The sequence below is a fragment of the Gymnogyps californianus genome, chromosome 2 (genome assembly GCF_018139145.2).
Source record: "Gymnogyps californianus isolate 813 chromosome 2, ASM1813914v2, whole genome shotgun sequence".
NCBI classification, from domain to species: Eukaryota; Metazoa; Chordata; class Aves; order Accipitriformes; family Cathartidae; genus Gymnogyps; species Gymnogyps californianus.
In genome coordinates, this window is record NC_059472.1 from 17,511,899 (window position 1) to 17,533,193 (window position 21,295).

General features: G+C 35.6%; 1 protein-coding gene across 3 annotated transcripts in view; it reads left to right on the forward strand.

Moving 5' to 3' along the window:
- The window catches only part of CSMD3 (CUB and Sushi multiple domains 3), a 748,293-nt gene that overhangs the window by 362,377 nt on the left and 364,621 nt on the right, over positions 1-21,295 (forward strand). The gene's annotated exons all lie outside the window — the stretch shown is intronic.

Genomic DNA, 21,295 nt, shown 5'->3' on the forward strand with positions numbered 1-21,295 from the left:
ATACATATGCACTTCTGTATTATTACATTTAGTTATATTTATTATTTTTATATTAGATTTAACACAGCTGCATGTACTTCATGCAACAAATTTTCTAATTGTATAGTTCCTGCCTACTACCAAAACCAGATAATAGAAAGTACGATTATTCATCAAAATTATTCATCAAAAGGGGAGAGAGGAAAAGCAAAAGTTAAACAAACAACTGTGTGTATTAGAAATGGAGCTGATATTGTTGAAGATGGACGGATGGAGTGAATGGCATATTGAGAGTAAAACTGCACGATGTGACTTGCTGTTTTTTTCCACCCATAACTTTCCTTTGGCTGTTCTTTTATATTAAGCTCTATACTGGTACGGTATGAGTGCGCTTGTGCACTCTTGATATTCGGATCTGGTGGACTAACATAGAAAGATCTTACTACATTGTTGTATGGTAGTTATTAAGACCCAGGATTTCCACATTCCAGCTGTTGAAAGGAGCAAGAGAAATGATTAGTATAAATGAGTTTAAGAATTTGTTAATATAGCAAAACTTGAACCATAGCTGAGTGGAAAAGGAAGCTTTTTAGATCTGAACTCAAAATAATTTGCACAGCTGAAGTAGTTGTTTCCTTTATTTACAAGATTCTTTCCTAGTAAAATTAATTTTACTTGCAACAATTTTAGTTTGCAGAAGGCAGAGGATTATTGTCTAGTGTCTTACAATGTACCACTATGTCTTGTTTTATTCATGAGTTACATTTATTCTTAGAAGCCATAGTTCTGCAAGAATAAAATTAATTGAATATGAATAGGTAGAAGGAGACAGACAGGGTGAACATTCACAATCTCATCTCCATATAATCAACTTTGTGATTGCACACGTAGATATTGAGTCTGTATTTCTCTTGCCCTACACTGGTACTTTACACTAGCTCACTAAATAGCATTTGAATGCATCAAGCATTCAATAGATAGGCACTGTGTGGTGTGGGTTTGTTTTGTTTTTTTCCTCCCAATCTAGAGTATGGGATAATTTTTTTATATCAGTTGCCTTTGCTTTGATCTCTGAGAGGATGTATTCATTAGAGATGGCAGAAACCAGGCAATGTTCGTTTAAATAAAATGGGAAGGAAGGGGAGGCAGTTCTGGGGGGTTGCTCTTTTTTTTTTGTTGGTTTTTCTTTGTGTTTAAGTCCTTTGTGTTAATGATGGTAGGCTCTGAAAAGAGACATCTAAACAGGTAGTATTTTAGATAAGCAGTTGTTTTGCAATTAAAGTTTTGGAACTTATGAATTGGAAGTTGAGAGAAAGTCCAATGAGGTAAAGTGAGTAGATGAGTTAGAACAGTATATTCAGGGCTATGACATATCACTGACTTCTTTACTAGAATCAGAAAATTGCAAAGACTTTTCTCTCAAAAATAGTCGGAATTACTTAAGAGAATTGTGATTTCTGGGAGTCAGGGTCAGAGGACATTTTAGTTTAAGTGACTACATGACTTATCAAGAATGTATGCCCAGCTTGCTTGTATTTCTCTTTAATGGACTAGATCAAATTCTATTCCTATAACTTGTCCCCTTCCACCTCACAATTTCCACTATCCACTTAGACACCTAACTAGAGCTGATACTGTATCTATTTTTATATATATAATATATATATAGATCTTGTAAGTTTCTGCTTACATAAAAGGTGTAACTACATTAGCATTTTAGGTTAGATCCAGCAGTGTGATTTTTGAACTGAATCTTCTTCTGATCATTCCCACTCCCCTTGCTTTAGTTTTCATCATGGAACAATCTTGAAAGGCACAAATTACATTCCTTTGAGGTAATTCATAAGATGCACTTGAATAGCATTGGGAATAGCATTCCTCGTGTTCTAGCGCCTAATGTGCGTTTATCAGGACCTGATAAATCTTATGCAAAGTAGAACCACTAAAACACAATGAAATTCTTATAGATAGTATGGATACTGTGTCTTCTATTGTTTCACTTTACAGACTCGCTTATATCGCACTTAATTACTTGATAATGTACTCAATAACAGTACTTGCTAATAGCTAAAATAATTTCCCACTAAAATGTTTTGATGCCTAAATATCTGCTTCTGTGCATCCTGAGACTCAACTAACTACAGAGGCAGTGGAGATGTGCATGCCTCATCCCATCAAAATTCATAAAGACATCTTCAATCTAGTTGACATTTAGGTCTGAGTCTGGCAGGCATTTTCAAGAATCTAGATTGTTCTGAGCCCTACGTGGAATGTGATGGGAGGAACAGAAGGTTGTGAGATGTCATTACCCAGTGCCCTTTACCCATTGTCCTCCAAAATGGTATACTTGCTCAAGGTGCAAGATAGAAGGTCACACCCTTTTCGACTGGGATAGAATTGAATATACCATATCATTTGTAATGATAGAAATAGACAAATGATTTTTTAAATACCTCTGCATTAGTAGGTTTTCAGTTGATGAATTCTTTTAAATTTATGTTGTTACAGGAACTAACAGTTTATTCTCTTTTATGTATCTGTCATTTGAGAGAATCTAGTAACTCTTTTTGAAATAATAAAAAGCTTTGTCTTCTTCTAGATAAAGATGTTGCATATGGAATTATTTTATGGTTTTAATAGCTAGATCCCATTATAATTATTTAAATATAAAATAGAGATTTAAACATTGGAGAGAGTATTTTAAAGTAAATAAGTTTTATTGTTGTTGTTTTGAAATTCCTTTTCAAGTATCCCATAAAATAAGACTACTTAGGAAGGTAGAATAATAAATATCAGCAATGGGCAGGACAGAATTACAAGCACTGTCTCACTAGAGATACATTTTACGTGTTATCTCACTGTTGTGTAAGCTGTTTTCTTTTCATGCTTCAAATATATGTGTAGATTTTTTTAATGTGAAAAAATGGAATATTTAGCAATCTGAAATTTAAGTGCATTATTTCCAAGTCATAATTTTGGGGATTATTTGAAAACCATATTCCTTCCTTTAGATATGAGATCAGATTGTGGTGCTCATATAATTACCAAATAAAACAAATAAATAACGGATTCTTTTTAGGCTTCCCACATCAGTGCTATGAAAGGAAACTATAAATTAGTAGTTATTACTGAAGACAAGTTGCATGAATACTTTGCATCATTCGGTATTTCAGGAAATGATGCCATACTGTCACAGTAAGACTTCTATTCCCAAAACCATGGTGAAGAGGAAAGAAGTGTCTATGTAAACAATAGTGGAGAAACACCTCCAACATATTTAAACACTGGAACTGAATGGTCTTCATCTTATAATTGAGGAAAAAACAGCTGCACAAAATACAAGACAAACTGAGAAAACTGTGGCATAGCCTTAAAAGACTAGAAACCCACTTTTATAAGATCATAAGATTTTGAAGAACTGGGACTATTTCATTTTGCAAAAACTGACTGAGAATCTAGCAGTGGAATATTATAGTTCTTAGAAAATTATATATGAGAACTCTAACTGCAATAGCTTTCATATGCAATAGCTTCCTTTTGTAACTTTGGACATATGTGAAAGACTAAATTAAATAAAAAACATGCCTTATGCACTTTTTCAAAATAAACTTTTTATCACAGAATTTGTGGGATTAAAGAATAAAGTAAAGAATCATTGTGTAAATTCATAGGGAAATTATTTTAAGGAATGAAATCAGTAATGTAAACACATAGTACAAAACCATCCTGTATTAGCATAGTATGGGCAGGCTGAACTTCTGTTTAGGTCAGATTTGAGTCCTCTGAAACAGAGGAAACTATCCTCAGGGCAGTCTAGTTCTGTCGGGTCCTGATATCACACCCTCAGTTTCTGAGCAGTGGCCAGATCTAAGGATTTTTTTTTCTTTTGGTGTGTCTGTTTTATTTTTCTCCAAATAACTGGCTACACACTAATAAAACCTCTTAAATCAGCAGGTTCTCCTGATAGCTCTGCCTCCTATCAGGATAGAATCTGTGTGATTTTGTTGTTAACTATAATAATGCATCAGACATACTCTAATTTTAATTGCATAAGAAAATAAAGTTGAAGAAGGTTACTTTGACTGGAATGTAATGATAAGTTTTGGAAGAGGCTGGCCTAAGATGCCAAGCTAGATAGCAGTGTAGGTAAAAAGTGAATTTGAAGCAAAGTAGATTTGCGTATTCAATTTTCTGCATCAATGATCTAATTTTAGGATATGGGATTTATACTCTGACACCTAGTATTTCAAAAGATTTCTTTTTGCTTAAAGCATAACTTTCATCTTGCTTCAACCAGTGTGACTTGTATTCCTGAGTGCTTGGGGTACTATTGCAGCCTGGGGTAGCCTTCTGGAGTTTGTGATCTGCATTTCATCCTATTTTCCTAGCAGTAAGCGTTGAGTTGCAGACACATCTGAGGTATTTTGTCACAGATGGCACAGAGATGTTTTTCCATGACTAACTGCTCAACAACACTTGCTTTTCTGTTGGCAACAGAACACTGAATGATCTGAATGAGGCAGATAGTTTAATCCAGTATCAGTCCTCTAACTATGTCTGGAAACATATTTCGGAAGTATGTGGGAAGTAAGATACATTTGCCATAATACAGGCTTCAGGAACATATCATCTCAACAAGCTGTGAGAGTAGCTTATCTATGAAACATATATCTTCATGTCCATTCTACTACGAAATATATAGCTTTAATTCGTTGTTCATATTATAGACTAATTTTTTAAAAATATAAATTACTGAACACAGTGAGATCATGGACAGTTTCATTGTGTAATTTTGGGTGAATTTGTTGTTTGTTTGTTAAATACTACCTAATCCTTCTTTTGTGAGGAAGGGGGAAGTGAAGCTTTTGTACTTTCTGCACGTCAACATCAGGAATTAAATCTCTGTCACACTTCTCCTTTCTGAACTGTCCAGTCTTATCCATTTCAGTTTATATTCTCTTGTGATGTTTTCACTGTTCTGACGATTTCTGTTGCCTTTGTACCCACTCTCCTCCGTTTCTCACGATGTGTTTGTTTTGTTTGTATGTGTTTTGTGCTGCAGTAACTACATGGGATCATGCCAGTGATTTGTTTTATTGGATTCTAATATCCTCAATTCTATTCCTGGTGCATCCTAACTTCATTTTGCAGAAAGAATGACAAGCAGAGATTCATATTAACAGCAAAAATCCCTGTGCTAAATCAATGCAAATGATTTTAAACCTTGTAAGTCTCATGATTAGTTCAAATTCTCAAATACAATACTGCTTTGTATTTATGAAAAAAAAAAGGTAATGAACACTTCTTTTTGTGCAACTCCACTAACCAATATATAGTTTACTAATACAGCACAACTTTCTATGTACCTGATACCATTTCTCCTGGAAGTGTGTTACTGACAAGTTTTGTAATTTAAGCTTGTGCAGAAACACTAGACGGATAGCAACATATTTTGAAAGTCAGTTTTCTTTAATGCTATCAATATGTAACGGTCAAATTCAACAGGAATGTTATGTTGTACTGAGGTATGATGGCCGGATGAAACAGGAATATTAGATCATAACACTGCAACGAACACAACTTGTTTACAGGTTCAGGATGTCAGCTGGGAACTAGTACTACACGAACTGTAACCAAATCTAAGCTTAGAACGATGACTCAAAATGCGCAATCACGCACCGATAAGGCGAGGCTCTCAGCCTGCAGGAGTTTCCGTGGGCGGCGTCCCAAGACCCGCAGCTCCGAGGAGGGCTGGCTCCATGTGCCCTCCGGCGGGGCTCCATTTATACCCTAGGTCGGATCGGGGCTCGTGGTCACATATGGTCAGCGGTCTGGAAACTTCTCTCAACCGAAGGGTTTCGCTGGCTGAGGTGTTTTTGGCGGGCTGGGGTAGCTGGGGCGCGTGGCATGGGGCACTGTGTGTACGTGACTCCAGCTGCCGGCCGGCTGGCTGGCTCGACCCCAAACCGCGGCTTCCAGTTTAACTCTTTCCTTCCCGCGGTTGAGAAGTTTCGGCCTTCATCGGGGCAGGTGCCCCTGCCACAAAGCTTATTCCTATTTCAGATCTCTCTTGAACATATTAAGCAAAAGGGCATCCACTGCAGAAACCTGGGGCACCTTCCTTGTTCACTTACTGCCAAGATGAAAATTGGTGCTGCATTTTACTCTTTTTGTTCTTCCTGCTTTGTTGGCCACGACTCACTGCAAGCTTTTTCTGACCCTACTCTGTCAGTATTATCCAAGTGTTTTATTAATCTTTTTACCTAATTCTCAAACAATGTATTCAACATAAGGCATAAGAGTTCCTATTTGTAATACTTAGATTATAAGAATATGGCAACAGGTGTACAGAGTCATAATAAAGATCCATTTATCTGAGTATCACATAAGGAAAAGAGAGCAAGCAACGATATAGTGATACTTCTTCAGAATGCTTTCCTATGCTCTAACAGTTTGTGGCACAGAGACTTCCTAAATCCAGTCTATTTATAGTAAGTAACTCTTGACAGATTTTTTCATCCATGCATTTGTCTATTTTTCCTCTTAAGCCCATACACACGTTTAATATTCTGAATATTTTATGGCAAGGATGTTCTAATGAAGAAGTATTTCCTTTTTTTTACTGTAGTTTTACTAGCTTCGTCTGATGCCTTTTCATTCTTTTCATAGAAAATACAGTGTATTTAATCTACCATTTTACTGCTTACTCAGTTTTGCAAGACCTTTCTTTATTTCTTCACAGGTGGTTGTCCTCATTGCAGCTCTGTGTAAGCTAGTATTATCAGCAAGCTTTGTCATCTCACTGCTTGCCTTGTTTTCCAGCATAGCTACAAACATATTGTCAAACAGTTTAGATACTAAAGAAGTCCATTAGTGACATCTCTCTTGTGGAAGAACTGACCGTTTACTTTTACCATCAATTAACTAAATTTTAAGCAAACATCCATCAAAAGCCTGTCTTTTTATGACAGATATCCTAGTCTCTGTAAGAACCTTCCATCTGCATTTCCTCAAATGCCATTTGGAAGTGCAAATAGTCTATGTAAACTGGATTTCTCTCATCTCTGTGCCAGCTAATCTCTCTGGAAAGCATTCGTAGGCTTGTAATACAGGACTTTCCTTTAGAAAAGCCATGCTGCTTTGTGGATGTCATTTTTATCCATGTGTCATGGATCTATTCTTGATTATAATTTCTACAGTCTTGTTACATCTCAGGTTTACATCTCTGTACTTTTCAGATGCCCCTTGGAATTCTTTCTGAAAACAGACATTGTATTTGCCCGTCTGTCCTACAGTACTAAGATCACCTTAAGGAAGAAGTCAGACATTCCTTAAGCTTTTCTACCCACACTTTGAGTCGTATGTCTAAGGAGGCCCCAACCCAAGCTCTTTTCCTCTGATGAGAAGTCCAAAAAACTACTTAGGTTTTCTGCTATTGCTTTACAGCACCTGCAGAAACAGCTAGACAAATAAGAAATTTCTGTTCTTCTTTCTGATGGAGTACCTGGTTTTTTTTAATTATTAGTTGTTGGTAGGTTTTTTGTTTGTTGGGGGGGCGGTTTACAAATGATCATGCGTTGTTGCTAGAAACTAAGTTCTTACAAAACTTTGATACATACCATCAGGATAAGTTTTGTAGGTTTGGGGTTTTTTTGTTGGGTTTTTTTTTCTTTTAATTACTAATTTGTTCCAGTAGGTCTTTTGATATCTCAGTCTTTGATAGTTCATCTTTATTATTAGAACAGTTTATGTTTGTTGTACTGCTGAGATAGGAAATTTCCTGTATGTCTCAAGATATGTGTTTTGCATTTGAGTTTGAATAAAAAGCCTAATAGTGTTCTGCCCACCTGTTGTCTACTCTTAGTCAAGACTGCATGCAGCAATTTGAATACGTACATGTGTGTTTAAACACACACATATATACTTATAATCCAAGAAAAGTCAAATTTTAGTACATAATTTATAATTTCTAAATGTTCACAACAATATACTTAATTCTTATATTTTATAGAGAGAAATATAGATTAATGTTGCATCAGATTTGATCTTTCATAGCTCCTTAAATGGTATTTCTGAGTACTTAAAAGGCTGTGCAGATTACATAATAATGAAGGTCTTAAAAATTTCATATAGTAGGAGGTTAAAAAATTATAAAATTGTATGCAGCTACTGGAATTTAGCTTTTCAATACATTATTACCAGTACTGCTTGTAACGCTGTAATCTTTTAGTACAAATATACTGGTCTCATGTCATATGAGAACTAATAATAAACTGTGCCTCAAAAAGCTGTTACATCAGAACGCATTTGGGTGTGGGTTTTTTGTTGTCTTTTAAAATAATTTCTGGAAGGAGTGTATTTTTGGTATTGAGAAACTTTCATATTTCTGTTAACTTCACAAAATTGGTGAAAATAGGTCTGCAGTCTAAAAGCATGTTCTTAGAAAATGAAATTGTGCGTGTCGTGGTTTAACCCCAGTCAGCAACTAAGCACCACGCAGCCGCTTCCCCCTCCCCCCTCCCAGTGGGGTGAGGAGGAGGAAAGGAAAAAAAGTAAAACCCATGGGTTGAGATAAGAACAGTTTAATAACTAAAGTAAAATATAATACTAACAATAGTAATAATGAAATACAATAATAATAATAGTAATGAAAAGGAATATAACAAAAAAAGGAAGGGGGGCGGGGAACAGTGATGCACAATGCAGTTGCTCACCACCTGCTGACCAATGCCCAGTTAGTTCCCGAGCCGCGAGCCGCTCCTCCTGGCCAACTCCCCCCTGTTTATATACTGGGCATGACGTTCCATGGTATGGAATACCCCTTTGGCTAGTTCAGATCAGCTGCCCCGGCTCTGCTCCCTCCCAGCTTCTTGCACACCTGCTTGCTGGCAGAGCATGGGAAACTGAAAAGTCCTTGGCTTAAGATAAGCGCTACTTAGCAACAACTAAAACATCAGTGTGTTATCAACATCATTCTCACACTAAATCCAAAACACAGCACTGTACCAGCTACCAAGAAGAGAGTTAATTCTGTTCCAGCCGAAACCAGGACAGTGCATTTTATCTCTATTTCACCTTTCTGTTTCCCAAAAATATTTATTTACTGATGCTTGCTGATTCTTTTTTATTATTGATTTTAATTCTGATTTATCTGCATGATAGTATTGTTTAATATTATGTTCTCCAAGTTGATTTATAAAATAAGGTTATTTGTCTTCAACAAGACTTAATTTAATATTCATATTTCTACTTAATGTTTTTGTTTGGTTAAAAGGAAGGTAATTATTTCCATGACACACAATTTATGATCCTTTTTCTACAACTCCCCTCATGTCAGTGGAGAGCTGCTCAGACAAACTGTTATTTGAAGGTGACTCCCACGACTTTTTAATTTTGTTCAATAAAACTGTATATCATACTTTCTGCTTTACAATATTTAATTAAAAGCATTTAGCAATCAAATCGTTTGTGATAGTATTATCTATAAAGAAGAGCGGAAGGATTTTCTCTGCTCTGACATTAGTCTGCTGAGCAATATGAATACATTACATGCAGAAAGGTCATCTTTTGCTGTGTCCTTAAGTATTAGCTACTGCTTGAACCAGGACAGTGGGCAAAATGGCTGTTAGTCTGACTCATCCTCCTCAACATTTCAGTGTTCATTTAACTGCCTTTGGTTCTGTTGTCTTATGTATTAAGCATATATGTTACAAGAGACTATTTACCTCTGGTTTTGGGGTAAAAAATATACCCAAAACTGCTTGTTTATTTGAGGGAGTTAAGTGAAAATTTTCCTATAAGGATTTCTGAACTTCATCTCTGTAACTGAAAGCAAGAACCCACAGACAGATATTAAAGCAATTTGTGTTTTTGGAAAGATCCTCCTGGGCAAAGGGTAGAATTTGAAACCCCAATATGATAGAATAGCAGTTAGAATACCTTGAGCTGAAGAGCTCTAAGTGCCATGAATATGGAGTTCTGTGTCCATATTTAATATCTTATTTATCTCTGAATGAATTTACCTCAATATTTACAATACATATTTTTTGTGTTCTCCACCAACTAGCCATGATCTCTTAGTTCAAGCCTGGCTCTTTTCTGCACTTATTTTACAACAGTGAGAATTTGGTATGCCTGATTATTCTCCTTTTACCACACTTGAATTTGAGTTCATGGCTGCATTGCACCAATTTTCTTGAAGTGGTGAAGGACTGTGTGTGGCAGCCTCTGGTGATGTCTACTTTCAAGATGTTAAGATGCATTTCCTGCTACATCAACCTGTGAAAGGGTGACAGAGTAAGATTTCCACCTGTTTGTCTGCTGAAGTAACATCACGGCATAGTTGTTGCTAAATTTCTTCATCTGTTGCTATTTCATGGAACAGAGGGCTAGAAATTCATTTTACTTGGTTGGATGAAGAGTGAAGCTACTTGTTTCATTTTGTATACTTCAGTATGTAGGATAGCTACAAGCAGGTAGGCACTATATTTAAAATACAATCAGAACTTAAATTTAAAATGTGTGTATGTACGGAGGTTTTTCAAAATGTTTCCAGCTAAAACACTCAGAAGAATCAGCATAACCAGTTGAGGTTTTGCACTTCTCTTACTTGGGCTTCTGAGTTTTCCATGTTGCCAAGCGTTATGCCATGAGAATGTTTTTTTTTTCCTTTTTCCTCCAAGTCAATAATTAATTTCTGTAAGTGCTATTATGCTAGAAAACAACTACATCAGCAGTGCCTTTTCAGCATGTATTTTCCTGTTCTGAGAAACCTCTATTAATTAATTATATTCTATTATAGCAGACTGTATCTTACATTTATTGATGGCTTTTTGTTTCATTTTGCTGTTGGTTGGCATTTTCTGTAACATATTTCCAGAGAAAACGCCTATGAGCTATAAAGCTTTAGATTTGCCCAGCTGTTGTGGGTTAACCCCAGCAGGCAGCTAAGCCCCCCACAGCCGCGTGCTCACACCCCCCACAGCAGGATGGGGGACAGAACCAAAAGGGTAAAAGTGAGAAAACTCGTGGACTGAGATAAAGACAGTTTAATAGGTAAAGCAAAAGCTGCACGTGCAAGCAAAGCAAAATAAGGAATTCATTCACTAGTTCCCATCAACATGCAGATGTTCAGCTATTTCCAGGAAAGCAGGGCTCCATCACACGTAATGGTTACTTGGGAAGACAAAGTCCACAGCCCTGAAAGTCCCCGTCTCCCTCCTCCTTCCCCCAGCTTTTATTGCTGAGCATGATGTCAAGTGGTATGGAATATTCCTTTGGTCAGTTGGGGTCAGCAGTCCCAGCTGTGTCCCCTCCCAACTTCTTGTACACCCCCAGCCTACTCACTGGTGGAGCAGCATGAGAAGCAGAAAAGGCCTTGACTCTGTGTAAGCACTGCTCAGCAATAGGTAAAGCATCAGTGTGTTATCAACAATATTTTCATCACAAATCCAAAACATAGCACCATATGAGCCTCTGTGAAGAAAATTAACCCTATGCCAGCCAAAACGAGTATACCAGCTCACTATATGATGATGCTTACTTCCAAAGATGGTGCACAGATAGTGCATTAAACATTAAATTCCCTTGCATTAAACTCATTAATTATTTTATGGACAGTTGAGTCCGTACTTTCATTTTAATTGGTGTTATTGCCAACTTTTCGGTATGATTGAATCCTCATTGTATTTTGCTGGTGCTGAAGCAACAGTTTATTAAAAGCTAGTTTCTATGGCACAGAGAACATTATGTGAATTTCTGCTTGGTGTGCATTTTTTTAATTTTATAGAAAATCTTTAGTATAGAGAGTTTTAACCTTTAACTTACAACATGTCTTTAGGCTTATATATGCTGATAATTCATGTTGGATATCTGAAATATATATTGAACATCCCTTTTCATCATTATATCTAAAATAAGAATTTTTGTTTACCATGCTGTCATATTCTTACAGAAATTATACGTATAAAATAAAGCACTGAGTACATGGGTTTCAGTACACCTATTAGGGATGCACATGGAATACAAATAAAAACTTGTATCCTTCGGTTAAAATCCATAATCATGTTATGTTTAATTAATGGCTTATACTTTTGAATTATCCATTGTACTCTCTCTCAGAAAGAAAAAGACTTTTTCCTTTCCCCTCTCTTTCATTTCTGCATGGTGTATTTCTATGCAGAAAATATTTAATGATAAGTGAAAAGTGCCAGAATGACAAATTGAAGATCCCCATGATGCCACAAATTTGTTATTAAAGTATTAGTGAGATATGTAACGTGAGTTTGAATTCCTTAAAACTGAGAGAAAAACCCAGTCTCTAATATCATGAGAGAGAGTGCCTTTGTCTCTGTGCTGTCACATCAAAAAATAGACTATCATCTCTCCTTGAATTCTAAATCTAAGCTTTTTCTTTTTTTATATGTTCTGGGAATTAAGAAGGGATTCCAAACTGATTAATTTACAGTTCTTGAACAGTCAAGGCAGTTATTGTATCTACGTCTCATCTGGTCACTTGATGCTGATGGAAAGGAATGTTTCCCCTGAGGTATATGATAGTTTCTTTTTTCTTTTGTGTATGGATGGGGAGAGGGTGGCATCTGCCTTTGTCTTTAGCTTGCATTTTTTTGTTTATTTAACCACTCACAGCATGTGCAAAACACTGAAAGATTTAATTTTATCAGAAAACAAAATACTGCGTGGACTGGCCAGTGCTCCAAGGTAGTGCTAAGGTGTCCAGCCACTGAGTCTTTATTTTCTCCAAGCAACAACTCAAAATACCTGCCAAATTTGTTTTATTTCATTTTCTGTGTTTTAATATCTGGTCACATCTGGTCATATCATCTCTTATTTGCAATTAATAGATTCTCCAGATGTTGTAGAAAAGTCCTTCCATTTACATGAAAAGATCTGTTTTGATCTGAGAGTGCCAGGGGCACTCTCTTATCCTCTTCTCTGCTCTCCCTCTCTCTGCTCTCCCTCTCTCTTTCCCCCCTCTCCTCTCTCTCCTCTCTCTTGCTTTTCGTCATCTGCCCCCCTTCTCTCCCTCCCTTCTCTCCCCCCTCTTCACTCTCTTTTCCTCCCCCCTCCCTCTAGGCTGAAGTATTTTGCATATCAAAAGTCTTGCAGATCTTGTAAAGAGTTAACTTTTGGTTAGCTGAAGTAACACAAGATGAGAGTAGATGATCTAAAATTCTTTTTAGCTTCAGGAACATTTATGAAATCTGATTAAATACCTGAGAAAGTGGGTGGCAAAGAAACCGTAGGAAGTTCCAAGTTGATAGACTAGGCAAACAATGATTTTCCAGAAAACATACTGTGGAATTTAGTGCTTTTGTTGCAATCTTTGGTCCCATTCACTCTAAAAAGACAATGAATATTCAGAATGAAATGTTTTTGCTCAAATCTCTAAAGTTCAAGTACAAGCTTCTACACTTGTGGATTTAGAAACTGACATTAATAGAGTGAGACAATTATAAAGTCAGAATTTGACATTACCTGACAGAATAATTTTAAAAAGTATTTTCATGTTAATTATGACACATCCTTTAAATGGACAGGCCACTTGTGACAATTAGAGAACAAATTAATGAATTATCACTTTTTCTAATAATAAAAATAAGCAAAAAAATCATTATCCTCTGATGAAAATAATTAACGAAGTATACCCATATGAATAATATATCTCTATTTACTTATGTATACAGAAGCAGTTGAAGCTTTCTCTGCCTATCCAAATCTTGTGGAATGTTATATGATTTTTGAGCTTTTACATCTGCTATAGGAAGGAATTCTGTAGCTTGCTGTTACTCGCATCTGGAGTACTGTGTCCAGCTCTAAGCTGACCAGTACGAGAAATGTATGGACTTACTGGAGCAAGTCACAGGGTCACAAAGATGATTAAAGGGCTGGAGCAGCTTTCATGTGAGAAGAGGATGAAATCACTGGAGCTGTTCAGCCAGGAGAGGAGAAGGCATAGGGGGATCTTATCCATGTGTAAAAACACCTGATGGGAATGAATGAAGAGGGAGCCAGACTCTTCTCAGTAGTACCCAGAAGAAGCAATTGCCACACATTAAAACATATGAAATTCCATCTGGATATAAGAAAGCACTCTTTTACTGTGAGGATGGTCAAACACTGGAACAGGTTGCCCAGAGAGGTTGCAGAGTGCTTGTCCTTGGAGATCATCCAAAACTTGACCAAACATGGTCCTGGGCAACCTGCTGTAGATGACCCTGTTTGAGCAGGGAGATTGGACTAGATGATCTCCAGAGGTCCCGTCCAACCTGAATGAGTCTGTGAATCTATGATTCTATGCTGGGGAAAAAAAAGAAACGAGAAATCTTTCTGATTTTTTTTTCCCCACATTTAAAAGCAATGGGAGAGTAAATAACTCTTTCCCTATGCTTTCCATGAAAAACTCCTTCTTTTATTTTGTCTCTAAGTTTCACAAAACATCTAAAGTTTCTATAGAATTGTCAACATTTATAAATCATATCATTCTGAAAACAGTCTGGGAAACAAATGTTTTCTTTTTTATTAATACATTTTTTTAAGCAGGAAAGAAATGAAGATTTTGAACTGGAAATTTGCACATTTATTATTTTGTTTATGTCATTCCTCTGTAAATTATTTTAAATCTCTTCTTATTCTAACTTGCTTCTCATATGACTGGCAATAAAAACATTTTATATCAGTTCAGTGTCCCTTGGAGACAATTTTCTGTGGTTTAGTTTTGACACATTGAGAACTACCAGGAAAATATCTGTTCCTTTATGGTTTGTAAGAACCAGAGTACTATATTTTTCCTTTACCATGGAATAAGAAACTAGATTCCCTCAAGTTGGAACACCTTTCAATAATAATTAAAAAAAAAATGCATACACAGACATATTTTTCAGCTGAATAGTCTAGAAGAATTACATGTATACATATTTTCAATTAAATGTCTCAGTTCACTTATTTGGCAGATTGAACAACATGTCGTTTTGCCTAGCTTGTAGATAGAGTGAGTGCTTGGGAACGAGTTTCTGGAACTGTACCTACATGAAGGGACAACTGGATCATGAAGGTACAACCGCATGAAGTTGCTGATTCTATGGCGAATACTTTATTAATGCTGACTGACACGTGATGGAGACAGTTAATGAAAGAAGGCCACAGCTAACTTCTCAGCTAAGTTGAGTCTGGAGAAACTGTTTTGAAATATTTATAACTGGGACTTAGGAGAGAAGCATTTGACATTACTGTGTCTTGGAAATTTTAAATTGATTCAAGAAACTTCAATATTACAGAAAGGCAGTTAAGGTCATTGTTTTCATTTCTGCAAATTATACTTTTTTTAAATGGAACTGGAGAAACATTAGATAATAGGTTGGGTTTTTTTTTTAATGATTAACAAAAATGGAAAAATATCTTATGAAATCACAGGGTAGAATATCAATTTAGTCTACACTTTAAATGACTTGGGAAAACAGAGAGATGTGAGCATGTGCCTGCAAACTAACTAATCTTGATGATTGCTTTTGTTAGTCACTTAAGAGTTTTCACTTGAACTGTTTGGATTGTTAGAGAGACCAATTTGAGACGAAAATGAACTTTACTAAATAGGTACCATAACCAATAACTTTATTAAATGATAATTAAGGAGAGATTATGACAACTTTCTCTGACTATTAATGTAAATTACTGAGCAAATATAGAAGTGAACCTGATGGAATTAACTAGATGACATTAAACAAATCAGTTCACAAGCCAAATAGAATAAACCCTAGAAGATGAACTTTAGTAGGCATTTAATAATAAATGGAAATTAGTAGAAGATCTATTGGTGATGTTATTTAAAACTGAACTGAATTCTTGGAAATAGTCAGGGATACAAAGTGACCTCGTCCCAAATTTAAAATAGGAACTTCGCAAAGTTATACTTGGTGAAATTTTGAACACCTGATCCCTAAAATCTTCTTCAAATCCAAAAAGTGGGATTTTAAATTCTTCCTCCTTGAGAAGGCATTTCAGAGAGGTGATCTGAAGAACTAGAATGGTGAGTGCTGTGCCATGCAGACATAGCCAAAGCAAGTGATATAAGAGTAACTCGCACTTCAGTGGAACCTATTGTTACATTCAGACTAGTTGCAAGCAAAAGGGAACACGATATAAAAAGAACTAAGAATTTCTTCTTTGTCAAATTCACATTTTAAGTCCAACATTCAGATTATATAATTAATACAGAGAAACCTTATTAACAATACAGATAAAGTAGTACATAACTTTCTAGTATCTGTTCCTTTTCCCCGGAGTTATGCCCACCTTTCCTTTGTGTCCTAACATTAACATCTGCCTTCCTCATGCAGAGGGGGGTGGGGAGCAATGTACTACAATTTATCAGCATCCTGAGGTCAGTGCTTGGAGGAGTATGATGTTCATAGTGGGGTTTCCTTCTCCTTTGCGTCGTCTTAGGCAATTATTCTTACATACTTCTTCAAACAGCCAGGTTGGGGTTTTTTTTGTTGATTCCCAGTTACTGTTTTGAATTTGCAGAATAGCCTCCCCCATTCCCATGGACACCAAGGGCTGTTGAATGTTACACAGTGTCTACCCAGGTTAGTCAGAGCTTCGCTACATATGATTGTCACAGAACTTAAGCTCAGACAGGGTCAGTAATAGTCATTCCATTACCAAACAATTGCTGTTTCTGCTCAAAACAGCTAAAAGCAGCTCTGGCCAAGGCAAACCCAGCTAAACACTGAGTCCTGCCGTGGCAAGTCAATGCATTGCCTGTGGCCATTTAATGTTAGTGGGGTAGAAATCATATTTTCTGGGCTACATAAGTTCCCTAAAACAAGACTTTAAATATTTTCATACACTTGGGATCCAGAACCCAGACTTCTCTCCAGGCTATTGCTTAGGTCATGCTAATAAATAGACCATATATATATATATATTTGTACATTATATATATATTAAAAATTGTGTAATGTCCAAGTGTCTGAATTAGTTATGTGGAAAACAAACGATGTTAAATCCATTCTTTCTTCAGTCTGAGGGAATAAAAAAAATAATCAACATTTCACATGTTATGAGTTAGGGATAAGGGAAAGATCAGACAAGTGGTAAAGATCACTATAATTAAAGAGAGAAATTACTGGTTTTATAGACTAGGTTTACAGTAAATTATACACAAAATGGAAGCATTATCAATGAGGAATTTCAAAAGGGAGAAAATTGTGCTTGACTATCTGAAAAACAGCATATTATGGAAAAAGTTAAACTTTTTTGACAGAAGCATTGTCAGTAGTAATGAAGAAAAAAAATTAAAAGGCAGCTTATGAAATTCAGTTTAAAATATTGGCTGAACTGAGAAAAAAAAAAGTGATGGCCTTCTTTGTCAGTGGCAAAAATAGAGTGCATAGTTCACACTGTTGAATGCAGTCCATTTCTTGTTGGTAAGTCCTAGTGGCTGTCACCAATTTACTCTTTATTACCTACAACCATGCATTATTTTTAGACAGTTATCTTGCAGTTACTTAAAACAGATATAAACATAATAGCTGTAGGTTATACACGTAGCTGCAATAATAAATCTTACAATAAGCTTAACTATAAAAGGTATGAAAAAAACTATAGCATAAGTGTTACAGTTGCTTTCTACATGACATTTGTAGATCATATTTAAGTTATAAAATACCTTCATATACAATGATAAATACCATTGAGAACTATGGCTACCTAAAGATACTATGTTGCAACTTGTTTATTAAAACTTACTGTGCTAATAATATTTTTCCTTCAGATTGCTTATTTTTCACTCACACTCCAAATCCCCATGTGTTTAACCATGTAACTGTATAGGAAGAAACAGAGAAATTAAATGGAAAATAATCCTGAAAATGTACATTGTGTTAGTGTATCTATAAGCTGGGAAAATGTCTTATACTTGGATGATAGGAAGTTATGCATTCTGTTAACATGGCCATCTCTACTGTTAACTTTTTATATCAACTTAAAGGACACCTGAAATCTGACAGTCCAGCTGCAGGCTTCATAAAATGAAGGCATGGACACAGTGTAATAAATAATAAATAACAAATAACATTTGGCATAGCAGTATGGTGCATTGTTTCCTACTTTAGCACTGCATTTAAAAAGACTAAAAGCTGCACATGGGAGAATTTAAGCCCTGGGCATAGTTTTTGTCAAAATAAAAAATATCTCTAAAATACAACCACCAAGAAATAATCCGAAAGCTTCAAGGCACCTTTTCTACAACTTTGTAGAAACAAAATCACTGCATCTAGTGTGACATATGTACTGTAATATATAGTGTGCCAAGTCAATTAAATCACTAATTGTCTGGTTTTGAGAAAAACAGATGGTGGGTCAAATTTTATTCACTTTCAACAATTTTAGGCCCCACACCTATTGGTGATATGCTCATATTACCCAGTGGGGATTTTAAAAAAGATAGCCAATGTCTTTTTCAAACTGCTTACTTTTCTTCCCCCCACTCCCCCACCCTTTTTTTTTAGGAGTATTTAAAACCATGGGGTTTTGGTTTTGTTTTGTGGTTTTTTTTCCTACAAGTATTTTTTTCTGTTTACTTATCCAAAATGCTGTTGTAGGTTAGTAATAACCATATAAAGATGTACAATATAGATTGCAAGTTTACCAGTTTTGATCTCTTCAATAAGTTATTAAGGGTTATAAAATTAATTGGCTTTTACATGGCCTTATTACTCAGCTGACTGGTGCCTGGAAATTCTTTTCTCCATGATTTCTACACGTTTTTTAGTTCTTTGAAGTGTCTTTTGCAATAATCTAACAATGGTTATATTTAGGACACCTGGCTGGACATGTGAACCATAATTAAAATCAGTAAATTTGTGGCATGTTCTAAATTTTTGAGAGTTCTGTTCTCTCTGGTCTCTAAGTGGTGCCTAGTTATTACCTTCTATGCCAGGACAGCATTTTCTTCCTGCAGATGACATCTTGTTCATTTCTTCAAAATCAGTAGAAATTAAGCAGAAATATCATTAAAGCATTTTGTCCTTTTTTTTTCCTTTTGCCCCTCATAAATATTTTCCATTCTTTTCCCTATAAGGGGGTCAGAGGTGTTCTGAAAATCCAGGGATTTCTCCATTTAAACATGTTATGAAAAATGTTTTAAATTGACATCTTTATTTTAAAATATGGTGATTTAGATAATTTTTAATTCAGCAAACGGTAAAAAAAGCCCAAACTTGGTCAGTATCTTTAAAAAAAAAAAAAAAAATTGTTGTTTGCACAAATTGAGCTATTTATTCCTAAGAACTTGGGAGAGATACGGGAAAAAAAGCCCAAACTTGGTCAGTATCTTTAAAAAAAAAAAAAAAAAAAAGTTGTTGTTTGCACAAATTGAGCTATTTATTCCTAAGAACTTTGGAGAGACACGACTTAATGTTACCGAGAAAAATACTTTTGTATCAGTTTAATTCTGGTTGGATTTATGCCCATGGATGATTTGGCCATAAAGTCAGCATTGTTATCTCTGGTTTTCAATCTTTAATGCAGCCAAGATAAATGCATTTAGATCTACTACCTCTGTGCTAAGGAATGTACATATTATCATCTATGATGCGAATCAGATAATCTGTTTACAAAGAAGCATTCATTTTTCCACTTTTTTATTAGTTATGATACCTCTGAAAAGCCTTGTTTATTGTAAATATGGAAGGTTTCTTGTTTGCCAATGCGTTTAGTAGTTCTGTTTTATTAATTTATTTTTCTGGAACATTTCAAGTAAGGATCATTGCCAGACTTAAATATTCCTTCTTTTTATAAAATTGTCATAATTCTAGGGTGTGGTAGAGTTGAACTCTGGACTGATTCACTGGAGGGAGCTAAAGAAGATATACAAGGATTTTGGTACTGTGTTGTGACCCAAGCTGAAAGTGAAGATGAATCATAGGAACATAGGGTGATCTGGGACCAGTGCAGCTGCAATTTCACATCACTCCAGCCCCTCTGCCTCCATTACTGAACTACTAGTAATATACCTGACGTACTTAAGAAATGAATGTGGTTCGATAATGATAGGTTTTGTTGCCACAGAAACCTCTTTTAATGAGCAGATTGCTTAGTATATTTCAAGTAGAATTTTGCTTTGTATCCAAGTTTCTTTTGTTCAGTGAAATACATGTATACATACAGTTTCAGTATGGGATAAGTTCTTAGAGCTTCAGCCACTTGACTAAAGGAGAAAATGAGGTAACCGGTTTGTTGGGGTTTTTAGCTTCTTTTCAGCTTTTTATGGCAACTTAGTTGTCTAAAGAATTTTCCTGTGAAAGGAAATGTCTAGTGGCAGATATTAAGTTTTCTAGAAATTATGAACATTTGACTTAAGATCTAATTTCAAATTACTGTAATTTCATTAAAATGATTGGTAGCAAGTGAGGGGCAGTGTAAAGGGAAGTCAAACTCCTCCTAAAGTAATGGAGTTTGTGTGAACAACCAAATTTAGATATTGAGCAATTTCATAGGACTGTCATCTTCAGAAGCATGGGTGGCACCCTATGCTAAAGCACAGCCTCTCCAAATCATATTGTGGACGTGGAACGGAAAATGTTAGAGACAAGGTGAATTATCAAAGAAAGGCAGATCACAAAGCATGTTATACAGAGAAGTGCTTCATGTCGACCTATCTTGCAGAACTGAAATAATTTACTGGGTGTTTTTAGTGAAACAAATTAAGTGTGGGTAACGTGCCATGAGATCTCATCTGAAATGATCCAAGAATAGATGTCACTCTTCAGACTTCTCATTTTTCATGCTTTCTACTGTTACCTCATTTTTATTACTTTCCTACTTTTAAGCATCACTTACACCACTACTTTCAGTAGTGGTAGTGAGCTGATTATTGATGAAGTGAATCTTTATTTTTCTTGCTAAGTGGTTCCAAATCTTGGAGATTCCATTGTCATTTGCATTAGTCAGATCTCTAAGGTGGAAGTTTAGTCTTTTCAATACTGCCATCATGAGTTTCTATTTAACACTCACATTTATAAATTTAAATAAGTGTGTAGGAATATACTTTTGTCAGCAAGATTTGTTGAACATGCTTTTGAGTAACTGGCATCTGCTAGAATTTATCTGATTTTTACTTTTTCTCTAATACCTATCAATCTTCAAATAGGCAAAACAGTTTTCAGCCGTAGAACTCAAAGAATCCCAACTTTGATTCCTCTCTATCTACAGATGTTCCCTCGAAAAAAGGACATTTCTTTTGCCAGCTTTGTTCAAATACAAGTCTTGTTAGGCAAGTTTCTTTCTTTTTGTC